We start from the raw sequence: 17,393 nt of genomic DNA on the forward strand, positions 1-17,393 counted from the left end.
AATAATCTTTTCTGGCATCGTATTTTTACTCAGTTATATAGCATTTGCATTCTATTTTTATCTTATTGTATATTTTATTCTATTTTATTCTACTGTATATAGTATTTTATTCTATTCTATTCTATACAGTTGTGTACTGTATTTATTCTTATTGTATTCTAATTTTTGCTTCATAACTTTTGCACTGTCCACTTCCTGCTGTGACAAAACAAATTTCCCACGTGTGGGACTAATAAAGGTTATCTTATCTTATTTAAAACACTAACAGCTGACGATTTTGAGATTGTCAAATTTTTAAACCTACACTGTTTACCTCTACCCAACCTAAACCTGCTCAAATATTAGTGGTCAATAGAACTTAGATTATAAGCAGAGTACAAACAGAAACCTGAAAGGTCTGGGTGCAGCTAATCTGGTCCCTTGTCTATAGATTTGGCATATTCATATGGTGCTATGTGTTTAATTAGTTTAATTAACAGTTTCCCTTTTAATTTAAATGGTACATTTCTACTATTCTCTAAACGAAGTGGGTAATCTTTGTTGTACTTTCTGTTTTACTGTTTTGTTCTCTCTCTCTGTGATTTTGATGTTGATGATGTGTTTTGTTAAATGCATTTTCATTCTGATCATTTTTGCTGTGGTTTCTTACATCTTGTTATTCTGTTTTGCCAAACTTGTTGTGGTGTGCACTCTGGGCCACCATAAGGTGCGTGTGTGTAAAGCATCTTCTTCACAGACAATGGCCCACACCTCACCACCCACCCACCCTTCCACCCAGTTTACACACAGCAATTCTTTGTTCCTGGAATGGGAATGCTGAGATGCAGTATACATAAACAGCATACCCTTCCCTCCCACATATTCCCATACCAGCATTAAGATGAATAACCACCCATTTACCCATTTACAATTCAGTACAACTTACAAGCACACACACGCACCAGAAGAACAAGTAAAGACAATTCTGTCGGGAAGCTATATCTGTTTCTCCGCCACCCTCATACGCATCTTTCTCAGAGGCGACAGGCAAAGAGTCAGGGAGAGATAGTACATGTTAAGTGAAATGGGAAATAAAGGAGTGAAGAGGAGGAGTGAGAGATGTGACAGCAAAGGGGAGACTAGTGAGAAAAGGGAGAGGATGATAGCGGAGTGCCACATTCACTCATCCTCAGACCTGCTCCTCTGCTCAGGAGCCATGCCTCTGGAGGACACCGCAGACGCCCGGCAGCCTCAGGCTCATCACAACATGCAGGACCTTAAGAAAGGGCTGGGAACAAGAAAATGAAAGAGGGCCGCAGAAGATTTGAATCAAAGCAAAGATAAGAAGATCAAACTGTGACAGGGGAGAAGAAGAGTGGAATTAAAGAGTGATGGAGAGTGAAAAGGTGGGAAAAAAGGAAAAGGGAACGGGATGCTCCCAGAAGCCAGTCTGGTGGGTCTTTGAGACTGTGACACACTCTGGGACATTCATGGTGGCAAATAGGCTAAGCTGCCTTGAACATAGATTAGCAGGGAGCCACAGCAACAGTGTGTGATGTTAACACTGAGCTCTGTAGTGCTGCTTCGAGTGTTTATCTGTGGTTACGCTGTTATTTTAAAACCCTTAAAGCACTAATGTGACCTCTTTAGCCCATTAAAGAGGAAGAATTCTATGCTTTTGGTTTATTATCTTGATATGAAACAGAAAATGTGGTAGTAGGTGGGAAAATATTGGAATTTCAGGTGTAAACCTACTTTGTTGTTTGGGATAGAGCAGTCTGGGTGCTCCCCCATTGGCTCATTTTTATGCACAATGTGACACAAGAGAGCAGAAACGTGGAGACAGGGTAATTTCAGTAGCTGACACATTGGGACAGAAGCTTATATGTATAGCTGACATATTTTTATTTTACTTCTTTTTTTAATCAAAGTAGCGGACCACACTCGCAGAATGCCAATCATGGACTCAGACTATAATGCAGCAGCCCGCAGATAAGAGAGGGGGGGAGAAAAAGCGAGCAAAATTTCCATCGCTGACAAAGTATAGCAGTAAACCCTTTCTCAAATGTCTTTTAGCAAGATAGCAGGCTGTAACTCTAAAACCCGTCTCTTATGTGCAGCAGCCAAAGCAAGGCGATATTCCCTCATGGCACACCAGTTGGATGACTGAGTGAACTATTTCCCTGCCAAGGCAGGGCAGTGGGCTGGCGCTACGTCCGCATAATCCTCATTGTGTATTTACAAACCACCTTCTGCCTTTTTTCTGTCTTTTATAACCTTGTCTAAGCTGGCCCCTTGTTCCCCGGCTTCCTCCTGTGACTCTCTGATGTGACAACTGGGCTGAAACTCCGTAATTTGGAGTTAGAGATAAGGGCAGGGAAAGGATGTAACTCCTGGTTAGACAGTGATTGAACTGGCTCTAGAGGGTGACTGCACGGCAGAAACCTAAGACCCATTTATTTAAGTCTGGAACGATGGGCCTTCAATAACTGAGCGTAGGTGGACACGGTTATCAAATGCATATAGTAGAGCTTTGTGGAAAGCAAGGAGGAAAATAAAAGGATGCATAGATTACATGTTTCTAGTGTGAGTCCAATTTATGTGCTAAACCTACAGGGACATAATTTCACTCAGGTAATTTACAGGTTTTCTGGAGTTGAGGAGAAGGCAACAAAATTGATAAAACTGTGATGAAAAAGGGGGAAATGGAAACAAAAAAGGAGATGAGAACAGATGCATTAAACTATTAACAAACTCCATGTCCATTCATCTTCTTTTTTAACTGCATTTAATTTGTGTATAATGGTTTAACGGCACCCACCTGGAGAATTAGCTCAGCCAGCTGTTCGTCTTGATGCACCCAACATTTGCATAACACCACACATTGGAAATGTGCATTCATTTGTCTTTTTTTTCACTATTTTCCCGAAGAATTCAGTAGAATATGTACAAATCTGAATTTAGAAAGTTAAAATAATGGGCAAAAATGGAAGTTTAGAGATGTATTATGCATAACAGTATTATGCTAACAGAGCAAGCTATAAACAGAGCACTAATATATTGTCCAAAGACAATGTGACGACTGTAGTAACAAACTATCTGTGACACATCTAGAAAACCAGTCTTCCGATTCTAGACTGGTTTCTGGTCTCTGTCTCTGAATACTGCCAAGCTTTTCATTGTTTTAGCAGCTAGTTTACAGTGAGTTTATTAGGGTTTTCTAGGTGCTGCAGCTGGAAGCATAGTTGGCCATAGTCTATGGCCACCACTGCATAATAACCTATAAAACATTTCAGTTTTCTATAATCACGGATAGGGATGCAACAATACCAATTTTTTCAAACCGATACGATACCGATACTTGGATCTGAGTACTTGCCGATACAGAGTACAAAAACCGATACTTCTACCACACACACACACACACACAGAGTGCAGAGTGTCCATATTGTAAACAAACAAACAAAATAACGAAAGTATTTGGCATTGACAAACGTCCATCTGCCCGTGGATCATCAGTCCACTGTGCCGTTAAACCAAGGACTGACATCGCGCACACACTGCTTGTCTTTACCTTTTTAGAAAGTTTTGGCACCATTATCTCCCTGATGTGTGGGCGGCTGGGAATTTCATATCGCAGCTCGAGTATGCTGAGAAGACGGTGCTATCCTATGTTTTCCACGACCGGCATTGGCTGGTCATCCAGAGCGATAAAATGAGTCAGGGCCTCTGTTATTTAAACTGCCCGTGGATTTTCTCTTGACATTTTTCATTGCTTTTCCAAAACCTGAGTTAAAGTTGGCTGTTCCGGTCCACACTGCTGACATTTTGTTTAGCCTAGCTACAGCAGCCTCCAGTTTCTCTTTTTTATCTGGAGCTGCCAGTCTCACTCGCCTAACCCTGTGCCTGTTTAGCACGGGATGTCCCCCTAGTGGCCAATCTAAAAAACTACAACAGAAATGACAAGCCACCCTCTGATTAATGAAATAAGTTAGTATCGGTTCATGGTATCGGTTAACTTGTATGAGTACACACACATTTTACAGTATCGCCCCGATACCCGATACCAGTATCGGTGCATCCCTAATCACGGACAAATACTGCTGTCATCTATCAAATTAATGGTTGCACAAAGCTCTTGGTTTAGTAATCTAACTTTGGTGTGGCGTGGCAGGCCATGAGCAATTTTACTAATTATTTAGTCACACGAGATTGAAATACGACAGAAACAGGGGACGTGACACAAATGGTTGCTAACTAGTTGCATTCTTGTTATATTCCTGTAGAAAAGCAAGGTTGTTTAGTGCCTCTGTCCTTTTTCAGTTAAATCACTGCCCTGCAGCAACAACTTCAGTATCTGTAGAAGAATTTCTGTTTTAAACCTATGAGGTACTGGCTGGACAGAAGGTTGTTAAATTGACAATGATTCAGACATCTGGCCTACATGAAATCAACAATTCAGACAACCACTCTTGACAACTGGCAAAATAGTGCTACCTTTTGCAAAATGCAGTGATTTATTCCAAGGCTTCTCCCTTCTTCTTTACAATTGTTACACTTTGGAAAGCTATTCAGTGTGCTGTATGGTTAATAACCCTGCTGTAGAGGGTTGCAAGGGACCTAAAGCCTGTGCCAGCTGCCGTTGGGCAATAGGCAATGTAACCCCTAGACAAAGTGCCAGTCCATCCCAGAGCTACTGTAACACAAGGACACAGCCTAACCTGTAGGCTCACGCTCACATTTACGGCCAATTCAGAATTACCAGTTAACCTACCTACTATGTAGGAAGAAGCCAGAGTATCCTGAAAAAACACAAGAAGAAGATGGAAAGTCCACACAAAAAGGCCCAGTTAACCATCGGGCTTAAACCCAGAACCTTCTTGCTGTGACAGTGCATCACCATGGCACCACATCAAACTAGTCAATAGGATTAAATTAAAAAAACAAATAAATAAATTATCAACCGCCTAAAGCTATCTCCTGTACCCTCTGGCATCTGTTTGTGCGGTTGAGAGCGAGTGTGTGTTTATTGCACGCTTGGATGGAGAAAATGCCTCTTTACATGAGAAATGCACACATGACCGACTCCAGAAGTAACAAACAAGCATAAAAAAAACAATTCCAAATAACAAGACTACATAATCTCAAATGTCTGTGCTTCTCATGCCAGAAAAATTCAAAAGGCAGCAGTAGTTTTATAGCATGCTTGATAGTTACCCAGCGGTGAAGACGTGATTGACGTGGCTGCAGGATCTGAGCCTCCCTGAAATCGAGCCAAGCCTTCCGTGGCTGCCCTGCTCTGGCGAAGGGGGAGAAGGGGGGAAGGCCTGGCTGTGGAGGAAGGACAGAAGCAGCAGCAGCAGCAGCAGCAGCAGCAGCAATCTCCTCACACGGGTGAAACCTACAATACATGAGACCGAGTCAGAAACTGCTCCCCAGTGGACAGAAGGAGATTTGATAAGAAGCTGAAAAAAGACACATCATTTAACAGATGTCTTTTGGAGTTTAATCCTTTATTGACATTGGGCCAAATGCCAAAGATCCCGTCCCTCCCTCAGTCTAACCAATCCCACCCCCCTCTCTCTCTTTTTTTTTAAACAAGCCCAATGACATTCAGACCTGGGAGCAAAGCAGAAACAGCAGGGGTTTTAAAACATGTCAACGCTGCACATAAAGCAAAGGTTGCACCCAACCGTTGAGCGAGATAGACAGAGCAAGGTGGTCGGATTGTAAGTCGGTAAACCTCTATGACTCCAGCGTGGTTGTTCGGTTGTTTATTATCGGCAGAGAGCACACTTGGGTCCGGAATATAGGACTACTGAGACACTGGGTGCTGGCCACTGGCAAGAAACAGGGAGCAAGGCGTTGCACACGGAATGCCAATAAGTATCCCCTCTCTTCCAAGAGATTTCATTTTCAACTCTGCCACAAAACGACCCTGCAAAGGAACTCTATCATGGCCTCCGGTTAGATAGGAGTGATAACATTAACTGTAGTATTTTCTCTAATTCTGAGCCTCATATAGTGACTAGCAATAAACACCACATTAGTTTGCTTTACCCGTTTGACTGAGTTCAGAGAGACATAGAAGCAGCTTTACCGAAAAAGAAAAAGAAAATAACAGGAACACATTTTGAGAAATTTTGTCAGCAAACAGGTTGCCTTAGAGGTGTGTCACATTTCCAATAAAACTAGCGAGGGTTCAGTGCAGAGGTTGGCAGAAGAAAGAGCGCACTCCCTAACAGTTCAAAACAGATATGAAAGTTTAATTCCAAGCTGGAAGCAAGCAGCAGGCAGAAAGGGAATGAGCTGAACTATTTTCAAAGAAGTAAGTGGCATTCATAATTCACATTATAGTTTTATATGAGGAAGCAGAATATTCCTTCAGACTGTTTCTGTGCCTGTAGTACATCTACAGCATTGATGGCTGCACTGTAGCCACTATGTGTTTGTGTAGGAAGGCGTGTTTGTTTATATTCGCTTGAGTGACAGAATATTTCATTGGTTTAATAGACTCAATATGCTAAATTTCTGCGCAGCATCCTGGAGGGTGTCAAAATGAAAGCTACATGAAATAAGTGCACCAACAACTGCTGGAGACAATGTGAGAGACAGTTTTCATTTTCCAATAAGACAGCCAGAATCCAGCACAAACGCTACATCAGACTCTGAATCTCAAGAAATTAACTATCTTTGTTTGCTAATAAAGAAATGCAATAACGTGGGGATATTAATACGATTAAACAGTGTCACGGATATCCATGTAGTTACAGCACAACCAGCTAGACAGAATAAACACAGCGTGGAATAAATAAAATGTTCGATACATGCATCCACGTGTGCACAAATAAACCCTGACAATACAACGTTTAAAACGATACCGAGCTATTACCGCAGTATTCCTCTCCTCAACTGTGAAACTGTTAAATGTTAATGAAATGTAAAGACAACAGCAAAAAGAGAGAAAGGTTAATCAGATCTGAAAATGTCAAATATCTCGAACTACAGAGACATAAGATACACACAGACATCCACATATTACGCAACTAAATCTACAAGGACATCTGTTTTTGCCACTGAGAAAAAGCCTGGATAACAACACCTGTGCCACTTTTAACTGAATAAAAAATGAAGCCATGAAACCGTAACAGCGTTAATGGCAAAAACAGACCCCTCACAACAAATAATCACTTTATTATAACATTAAACCATAAGAAATCACTGAGCCTTCTTAATACTGGAGATGGAAAACAGTGCGAATACTGCGCATGATCGATTTTGTAAGCGGAATAAGTAAAAGCAAGTTTTATTTTGCTTCATCCTTCCTATATAAAAATACAAAAACAAAACCAAACAATGAAAATAGAGAAACTCCATATAAAGAAATGCAGGGTTTCAAGCTCAGTGGGTTGCCTGATTTAGTTGACCCTCTGCCAGACCTATGCCTTGAGGCAATTTTCACATGTTTTTTTCTTTTTTGTTACCATCGAGTGGTAAACACTGGCACCTCACAGCAAGGAAAACAATCAGTCGGCTGGAGCTGGTAGAGTTTATCTGTTTTCTCCGGGTGCTTCAGTCCCCCCCCCCACAATCCAAAGGCATGCATATTAGTATCTGTTGTTTTTTCGTTAACCTTTCTGCTGCTCAGACGCCACAGAAGGTAGCGCTGCATATTTGATTTGGCAGATGCCATTCTAGGGATCTTTTGCTGGTAAGGCAAATGTGTAAACCACCACACAATGGAGCCTGTGGTTCTTAGGTTAACTGGTGATTTTAAATTGCACATAGATATGAGTGTGGGTGGTTGTCTCCCTCTCTGTATGCCCTACAATAGACATGCGATGCATCCAGGATGAATGCCACCCTCCCAACAGCCTTAGTGGATACATAGATAAGGAACTTTTATCTAAAAACTTAATTTACCTAATGCATCTCATTAGACATCTTATTCTTGTTATTGGTAAATACGCTTAATAAAAAAATCAAATGTCATGATTTAATACAATTATACCTCTTTAGCTGATAGCTTTTAGGGTAGGCTTGGTCATTCACCACAAGGTTTACCATGGTTCTGTGAGCTAATGCTAGTATGGCCTACAGCACTTTCTCTTCATGCTGGACATGGAAAATAAATTCCCTGATGCCATTCTCGCTTCTCACAGTGAGAGCGTAACCATAGTAGGCATTGTGCTGTGCAGAAGTGCCACTTTGACCCAGTGTTCTTTAAAACAAAAATATAAATGAGCGTTTATATTTTTTTAAACTCAGCTAACCTTTGTTGCTAAGCAAATACAGACACCGTGCTGTTACAAAAGCACTCTGGAAGATCGACACTATCAGCTACCCGTCACCGCAGTGTTGGGAAATTAGCAAAAGAAAATACTGTCATTGCCTTTTGTTTCAACATTCACCATGTTTGAATCACTATGTTTGATCATGTCCAGGTCAACCAATAATACATTTCTTGTTCATCCACGGTGTTGGGGAGTAACGGAATACATGTACCGCCGTTACGTATTAAAATACAAAATATGAGTAACTGTATTCCGTTACAGTTACCGTTTAAAAAGGTGGTATTTAGAATACAGTTACTTTGTTGAAATAAATGGATTACACGGCGGTACTTCCCTGTTTCATGTTGTGGCGGGTCAGGACTGTTTGGGTTTTGTTTGACAGCTACGTTCTGTTGTTCCAGGCGGCAGCGTTACGGTTGCCATGGTTACAGGGTGAGCTCTCTGCGTGTTTCCTGGGTGAGAGAGGCCTTTTTGTTGTTGTTGTGCTAAGCTAACAGGCAGAATGCTACAGGTATAGCTCTAAAGAATGTAGCATCATAGGCAGTGTAGTCCGTGCTGCAGGGAGAATGGACTGCCATACACGTTATGTGTCTGTGAGCGAGGGAGGGAGAAAAAGGAAAAGTACGAGTTGTCATCGAGCAGAAATGGGAGCTGGAAGCATGTAAATATAATAATAACCACTGCAGCCAAGAAGAGTGCCTGACGAGCCCAGTTGTAAGTAAGCTATTAAGACTCGACTGTACACCGTGTTCGTGTTTTCCTCCAAAAACAATAAGTTCTGTTGGAGCAGCCTTTCAACGCCTCTCTCTGTCTCTCGCTAGCAAAGTTGACCCAGACAACAAATTGAAGCTAGTTTTCAGCTATGAGCCCGACACAGAACCCACCGTATTAGCCAGAGGTCCCTTTACTACGGTTCGGAGCCGCGGACCTTCAGTAACAGTAATAAATCACAGCAATAGTACATTCATGTAGTTGTAAACAGCATGATAAGTAATTCAAAGTATTCAGAATACGTTACTCTCATTGAGTAAGTAACTGAATACGTTACAGAATACATTTTGGGGCATGTATTCTGTAATCTGTAATGAAATACATTTTAAAAGTAACCTTCCCAACACTGTTCATCCATGTGTTACTTTAAATCACCATCTGATTTTTCAACCAGCCACTTAATTTAACACAGCTGGAGACCAAATAATAGGGTATTTTTCTTAGAGTATGGAATGGAAACACTATCAACTTTAATATATAATCTGTAAAATATTTAATAGGACTCGGACGAGAACTAGGGCAGCAGATCATAACCCAGATCACAGCCTTTAGAGATCTTTTTTTTAAATCTATTGCTGTAACTAGACAGCTATTTACGATTGTGGATAAAAACCCCATGAGGCTGACTAACACTTTCATTCATAAAATGCGTGTCCTACAAACCCAATAAGAAGGCTGCTGGAAAGATATCGTGTACAAATTTAGACGGCAAAAGATATTTGCAGTATGTATTTATTCATGTATTTTTTGACAGACTTTTTCATCACCATGACCTGTATGTAATTACTAGTTTTCTCTCAACAGCACTTTGGTGCCAGCAGCTACATACTTTAAAAATATATTATTTTTTTTAATTTTTCCCGTCAATTGAGTCAATTTTCAAAGGGAACCTCTGCATATCTCTTTATTTCTTGCATATGCATGTGCTAATCTTTTTAGCAGGTTTGTACATTAACTTTATTTATTTTTAAAAAGTGTGGTATGTAAATAAGATCATTCGATGCATAAACAACAGAGAAATTTATGTGGAGCGACAGTCCTGAACAGTCCTGAGTCCTTTCTGAGCTATTGAGAGCAAATGCTTGGCTTGGGGCAGAAAGACTGTCCACAGCTTTTTCAGCCCACAGCAAAGTCCAGTATCCAATCATGAAAATACGGCAGCTTTTTCACTTGGCAGAGGTGGGTAAGTTGGTCTAGCAATAAAAACAAAATGTGAAAAAGTGCAATGGAAACAGACATTGCAAATTAATGTGGACATACATGAAGCATATGATTTATCTGTCACTCACACTCCCACTTCACTGGAGAAACACTGGCAGACAAAAACATCAGATCTGTGCAGCATACTGAGAAAACTGTTAGACTTCTTCTTTAGCGCCCCAGTTCGTAACATTTGCAGAAACAGAGATGTGTTTTGTCTTCAAACTGGAAAACACTCTGGTCCATATTGATAATGATAACATACTCTGTTGAATTGAAATCTGGTGCCTGTGGAGGCCATGTGAGCAGTGAACGTACTGTCACGTTATAGAAACAAGATTATTTGAACTTGAATCAGCACTATATAAATAAAATTGAATTAAATTGAATTAAACTGACATGGTTAGAAACAATATTCAGGTATATGACAAGTGTAGTGCTCCTTTCTGTAACTTTACTTGTGTTTTATTTCTGTTTTGAGAGAGCTATTTCGCAAAAATGCCCAGAAGACCACACGCCTACTACAACTAACTCTTCAATTTCTCCTCAGATTGCAATAGTTGGGCTCCCAGTGGACAAATAAACATTGATTTATTTTATCAATTCCTTCATTGTTGGCAAGACATGTTCTGCTATTGGAAATCCAGAAAATTCAGTGGCTCAGAGATGTTCTGTCATTTTTAAAAAATGGAAAAGATTACAGATATAGTTAGAAGTAGCATGAAGAGGTTCTTTGCAAAATGGCAATCTGCCCTATCTTATAATTCCATAAATAATAATGGATTGCATTTATATAGCGCTTTTCAGGGCCCTCAAAGCGCTTTACAATTCCACTATTCATTCACACACTGGTGGAGGCAGCTACAGTTGTAGCCACAGCTATCCTGGGGCAGACTGACAGAAGCGAGGCTGCCATATCGCGCCATCGGCCCCTCTGGCCATCACCAGTAGGCGGTAGGTAAAGTGTCTTGCCCAAGGACACAACAACCGAGACTGTCCGAGCCGGGGCTCGAACCGGCAACCTTCCGGTTACAAGACGAACTGCCAAGTCTTGAGCCACGATCATCCCAAAAAGCATCTGATCTTTGGTGGGTAGAACACTTAGTTCTCCTATAGAACCATAGAGGGGCTCAAAGTTACACTGTTAAGTAGGGATGCACCGATACCGATACTGTAAAATGTGTGTGTACTCATACTCGTAAAAGTTAACCGATACCATGAACCGATACTAACTTATTTCATTAATCAGAGGGTGGCTGGTCATTTCTGTTGTAGTTTTTTAGATTGGCCACTAGGGGGCCAATTATTATTTTATTTATTATTTATTTTATAATAATTATTTTGTTTGTTTGTTTACAATATGGACACTCTGCAATAATTTAAAAGTTTAATTTATTCGCAAACCTAATTTGTATTTATTTTATTCCAAACAGAAGTGTTTATTTATTATTCTGAAAGCTCGAGACAGTGCCAATAGTTCAGTGATATTTTGTAAAATTACAATGTGGAGACTCTGCAATAATTTAACAGAAGTGCTTATTTTTCACTTGAAATTTTTTTGTGGTCATTTTTATTAAGATTTTATTTTTTTATCGGCAGGGAATATAATAAAACCTGTCTTCCAATTCATTGCATTTGTGTGTGTGTGTGTGTGTGTGTGTGTGTGTGTGTGTGTGTGTGGTAGAAGTATCGTTTTTTGTATCGGCAAGTACTCAGATCCAAGTATCGGTATCGTATCGGTTTGAAAAAATTGGTATCGTTGCATCCCTACTGTTAAGCTTTATAATAATGTTATCCATCATTGTGTTTGTTTGCTAAGATAAACCGTCTGGCATTAACGACCACGCCACATTCAAGGTCTCTTTAAATCACCTTTTCTTCCCCATTCTGATGCTCAGTTTGAACTTCACCAAGTTTTCATGACTATGTGTACTTGCTGCCACGTGATTGGTTGATGAGAATTCCATGTTAATGAGCAGCTGAATATGTACACCTAACAAACTGTCCTGTAAGTGTATGTTTCCTGTACTCCAGATATTTTTTTGCGTCATGAAAGTGGTCGAGCCAAATCTCGTGTCAATGACGGATACGTACTGACAGCGAGCTAGATAAACAGACAGCCAGACAGAGTGATGGTTAGACCTTAAGTGCAGCTCTGTCACTCATTCACAGAAGTACAGCGCTGACACTAACACGATGTGTTACTGAATACTAACATTCCCTTTCTGTTTCTTCTTCACTTCCCCTGTGGCCACCCCACTGACCCTCAGCGTTTAGCCGCCTCAAACAACAACATTTCAAAGGGGATTCGGTGCGTTCAGGCCTTCAAGTTGTCAAAGCGTCTCACTCTTCAAGGTGGGTAAGGGGCACTCACTGCCTTGGGCCATTTTCACACATGCTCCTGCCAGCTTGCCCTTACCAATATAGGGGCATGAGTGTTTAGTAGTGTAGCTTCAGTGGCTGCTTGTCAATATAAATAAGACAGTGAAGTGAAATTCAACCTTAGAATTTGACACAGCTTACGATCTACGGTTTTATTCACCCATGTCGCACTCATGCTAGGTGGACAACGAGGGATTTTTGATTGGAAATAATTGTGCACCCTTCAAATGTTGCATTCATGTTTGAGAGAGATGAATGGAAACCTTGAGATGTGCACATGGATGCAACTAATTATATCACTCTAATTAAAATCTGTTTTTTTGGTCACCAGCAATAACACAGTGCCTTTCAACAAGGAGAATGGGATGTTTATACATGTAAACATGGTACAGCATATTACAGGGGATCAATAAACAAAGAAAGAAGAAAGATAAAACCTTTCTTTTATGAAGTATTGGGCCGGTGGACATAAATACAGGAATATTGAACTACAAAATGTAGAATCAGAGGAAAAACTGAATGACAGATGAATAAGCTGGATATCCTTTATGCAGAGACAGAGAGTAAGACAGATAAACACTGAAAACACTCAACAAGACATCCCAAGAGCACAGCAGGAGTTTTAGTCCAATATTTCCCATCAAGTGGGTGGAATGAGATATGAAAAGCTGGGAGGACTGACTGTCATTCACACTCATTTACAAGCATGTCAGCATCCCCATAGCATGTCCCTGCAGTCAGAATTTGGAGGGAAAAAGATATCCTTACCAATATATAGATCAAAAGGGTCACACTAAAACCACACTAAGTCCTTTTCACACACACCATAGTGCAGAATTTCTCTAAACACTGATCAGAGGAGCTATATGCAAGAATGCAAATGTCTGACTCAGTCAAATCAGATATTAAACAGTCTTCAAACTTCCAATTCCCTGCAACAAAGTCTGTGGGAGCATGGTGAATGTCATTTTCTGCTGAATTCAAAGCGAGTCAGTGCATGTTATGAGTTCTTACACCTGCAAACCTACAACGGAGTATTTCTAGCAGTGAGAACCTGTCTGAGGAGCACAATCTCACGTTGGGTACTGCATGTGAGGAAGGGTAACTGGGACAATGTCCTCACCAGATTCTCCTGAAATTGCCTGAAGTTCATGTGTGAAAATGCTAACGTAATCTCTGCATACTTACTAGTCTAGAGCTATGTTATATTACAGTTACACTGCACACAGACCAGCCAAAAACAATAAAAACTGAGCCACTTAGCTGACCTCCAAGTCTACTGTATTGTAATGACTGTAGCTTCACTATAATGTATAGTTAAGATAACATTATTGCCAACTAACTTTTTTTCTGCTGAGCTAAACTTAATAGTGCCAGCAGTGCAGGTTTGTCTTCTGGATCATGGCTTGAAAACATTATCGTTTTTCCAAAGCTTTTTTTTTTCCAGTTTAAGTGAACTACGTTTATTGAACTGCAGTTAACTGTATTCATCCCTAGCAGGGCAGTTAAATAGTTTCTTTTAAAGTATTGAGAACTGCTGTGCAATCCTCTCCTTCGAGAGAACTTCGAGAGAACTGCAACCAAGTTATAAGCAATAAGAATAGAAAGGTGCACTAAAATAGCCATCAAACCAGTTTTGATCTGGCCCTTTTAGTTTCATTCAAGGAAAGTTTTATGGTTCTTCTAAGTAATTCCATTAAAAAAAGATGTTTCCAACTTGCTGGCACCATAAAGAAGGTCCATAAAGATTATTTTTTATTTCTGTGCTGGCCAGTCAAGGTTTTCAGCACCAGTTCAAAACCTGAACCATCCAGAATCAGTGTCGGGCCAATGCTTTTGACATTGAAGGGGAACAAATCCTTCCATCTGTGGCTGCAGTTATAGCAGAATCTTACTGCCCATAGGTCTGGAAATAGATGTTCAACATTCACTCAGCATGTGTAATCAGATACTTGTGGCTATACAATCAAGTGGCTGCACATGACATTTCCTGCCGTCCCATTTTAGTTTAGTTGCGAGTAAAATTGTGAGCATCGTAAACACCTGTGTCTGCAGTGTGCCTAAGTAGAGCTCCCAGAATTGTGCTCTCTTGTTTCCATGTGGCACTGAAGTGTGAAAATCACCTCTCCAGCTTCAATCAATTTCTGTAGTTGCCAAGTTGTCAAGTCTTGCCAGGCAACAGAAATGCAGAACAATAAGAGAAAGCAAAACCCCACTGCGTGTGGCTGGATCCGCCTACGCAATCAGCCTTTCAAAACACAACCACAACACCTGAAATTTACACGATTCAAACAGACATGACGTAGCACTTTATTGACACGTACGGGATTTCTTTAAAGAGATCACCTCTGCCCGTTCTTACTCGTCTTTAACAGAGCTTTAAAAGTGGAATAAATACAGTATCTGCCCACCGCAGAGCAACAGTTTGGTGCCCAGTAGAGGAAGCGCAAACACAAAGAGAGGCCATCTATGAGTGTGTCCTCTCCATTTCTGTGCCCTTGCTGCCACCTCACCCTCACTTTGCTCACACTCCATTATTCATGCTCAAGACTGACCAAGACTTGGCTAAAGGTAAAGGCAAGAAAGTTTCAGAGTTTCTTAATTCTGCTGGAGCCGCATACTTTAGTGTAAGTGCTGCGGGGGCTTGTCCCCGAGGTACATAAGCTGATGAATAATGGCAGTATGGTGCACACACTTCAGCATGGCTGGCTGCGGCATGAATCAGAATCATAACCCTTAGAGTGTCGGGTTGTGCTTAACACACTGAGCCGCTGGATCCCCAGCAGGAAGTTTATTCCAGCTGTGATACAGTTACTCAAGCATACCGCGAATGCAGCGCTGCAGTCAGTCATCTTAAAATGCAAAACTATGTTCTATGTAGTGCCAGAAAAATATTTCTATGGAATGCAAAACTGCATAAGACAACATATGCGTAAACTGTAAGCATCATAGACTGTATATCAACAACAGACATGACCATTTGAAGTCCTTGCCATCTTGGGTTTTTGAAACCAGACCCTACAAATGAGTTGAATCTCATTGAGAAACCAGGAGACGCTGCATGATCACACAGCACCAAAATCAACCATAATGTAGCCACGCCCTCAAAGGTCATCAGTCAAGTGAGCTGTAGAGTCGTGCCATGCTTACCTTGAGAAAGACTGCACGTTTATAGCACTTCCACAATGGCTTTACCATTCAGCCTCAGAGGCAATGGCCATCTTTTATATAAAGACAACAGTAACGACAAAGAGGCAGCAGGACTGAATGTGTGTTTCCAACCATCTGCAGCTCCAGTAAGCTGGCGGTCCTGCTGCGCTTCAATAGGTTTCCCTTGGTAATAAGTTCTCGTTTTAATCTGTTTCTCATTTAACAATTAAAAAAACGTCTGTTCGTAACAGCATAGCTTTTTAATATGGCAAACAGGCACACTGCTGCGTTTGATTAGTGTTATTTTAAAAATGCAATTATCATAAACTTAGTATCTGAAAATTAATGTGATGAAGAGCTAATTCAGTAAAAAAAAATATATGAGAAAACCGCAATTTTGGGGCAAAGATCTATTAAGCAAAGATTTAAGTATTGCAACAACACCAATCATGGATAAATTATTCTTATATACTAGCATGTAGCATCTAGAGGTTGGTTGTGCAGTACAGCTTGTAGTAATATTTCACATGTGCAGCTATTACTTCAGTTGTCGCCTCTTTTCAGCAAGCCTTTGGGAATATGTTGACCGGGCCCTGGCTCCACTGCAAAACTACACTTTGAATGATTTAAGTTTCCGAACGGGAGGACATTATACAGTACCCATGTATCCAGTCAGATGTGAAATTTGTGCCCCTGAGTTTCTAGTGAATGGGGCTCTCTTGAGGGCTAAGTGTTGAGATTACTTGCACGCCATCTTCTCTGGTAATGAACCCTGTCGGGGTACCAAGATGTAGCTGAAGGGGCACAGTGGCCATAACAAGCTCCCTCATGGTGACTGCCCATCTTAAATAACGTTTTTTTTCCTGCACTTGGGAGACACAACCACAAAACTTTACAGCTACTTATGAATAATTATGATGATGCCTTATGTTGTAGCACTCGTCTTCATTGAAATGGCCAACAAATATGACCATTGCATCTGTTCTCATCTGCATTAACAGTGCCCTGTATAAACAGAGACAGAATAGCAATTTTACTGAGCAACCATGCAAGCTTGACACATACATCCAGTGAAGCCCACTCATGAACTCTGCTTGTAACTCTCTCTTGGACCAAAAAAAGTGTGGTTTAAAAGACAATTCTTCAAGCGATTTCCACTTGAAGAATGTTTATTATTCTCTATAACGTGTGAATTTGCCCTATTTAGAATTCCTCTCTTATTGCAAGCTTCTGGAAACTGTTCCCCTCGGGCACTGTTCTGGTATCAGCTCATACACGCATTCACCCCCCATCCCTCCATTAACCAACCATTCATCGCATCCATAACCTTCCTCCACATTTACTGGGATAAAAAAGGTTTTAAGGTGAGTTCTAACATTGTATCACACAAATCCTGGCACAGTCGAGCCTCTTACATCGGCATTATTCACTACTGCACAGTAAAAGCCATTAGATATAATTGCATTTTTAATGAAGAGCCCATAGAAGCTTCCATTGTTTAATCAATGAGAGGGCTTTCATTTTTAGCGGATGTCACTGGCTTCATGAGAGGTTATCTTACAGTCCTGGAAGGGTCATCCAGGTCAATTACCCTGCAGGTTAGCATCATGCCACATC

At 40.7% G+C, this 17,393-nt stretch overlaps 1 protein-coding gene across 2 annotated transcripts in view; it reads right to left on the reverse strand.

Moving 5' to 3' along the window:
* cenpi (centromere protein I) overlaps positions 1-17,393 on the reverse strand; it is a 158,913-nt gene that overhangs the window by 67,251 nt on the left and 74,269 nt on the right. For both annotated transcript variants that reach the window (XM_085184700.1, XM_085184691.1), the window contains exon 21: positions 5,197-5,380. The gene's annotated coding sequence lies outside the window, so the exon portion shown is untranslated. The remainder of the gene's footprint in view (positions 1-5,196; positions 5,381-17,393) is intronic.

Source organism: Neolamprologus multifasciatus, chromosome 2, assembly GCF_963576455.1.
Source record: "Neolamprologus multifasciatus chromosome 2, fNeoMul1.2, whole genome shotgun sequence".
Classification (NCBI taxonomy): domain Eukaryota; kingdom Metazoa; phylum Chordata; class Actinopteri; order Cichliformes; family Cichlidae; genus Neolamprologus; species Neolamprologus multifasciatus.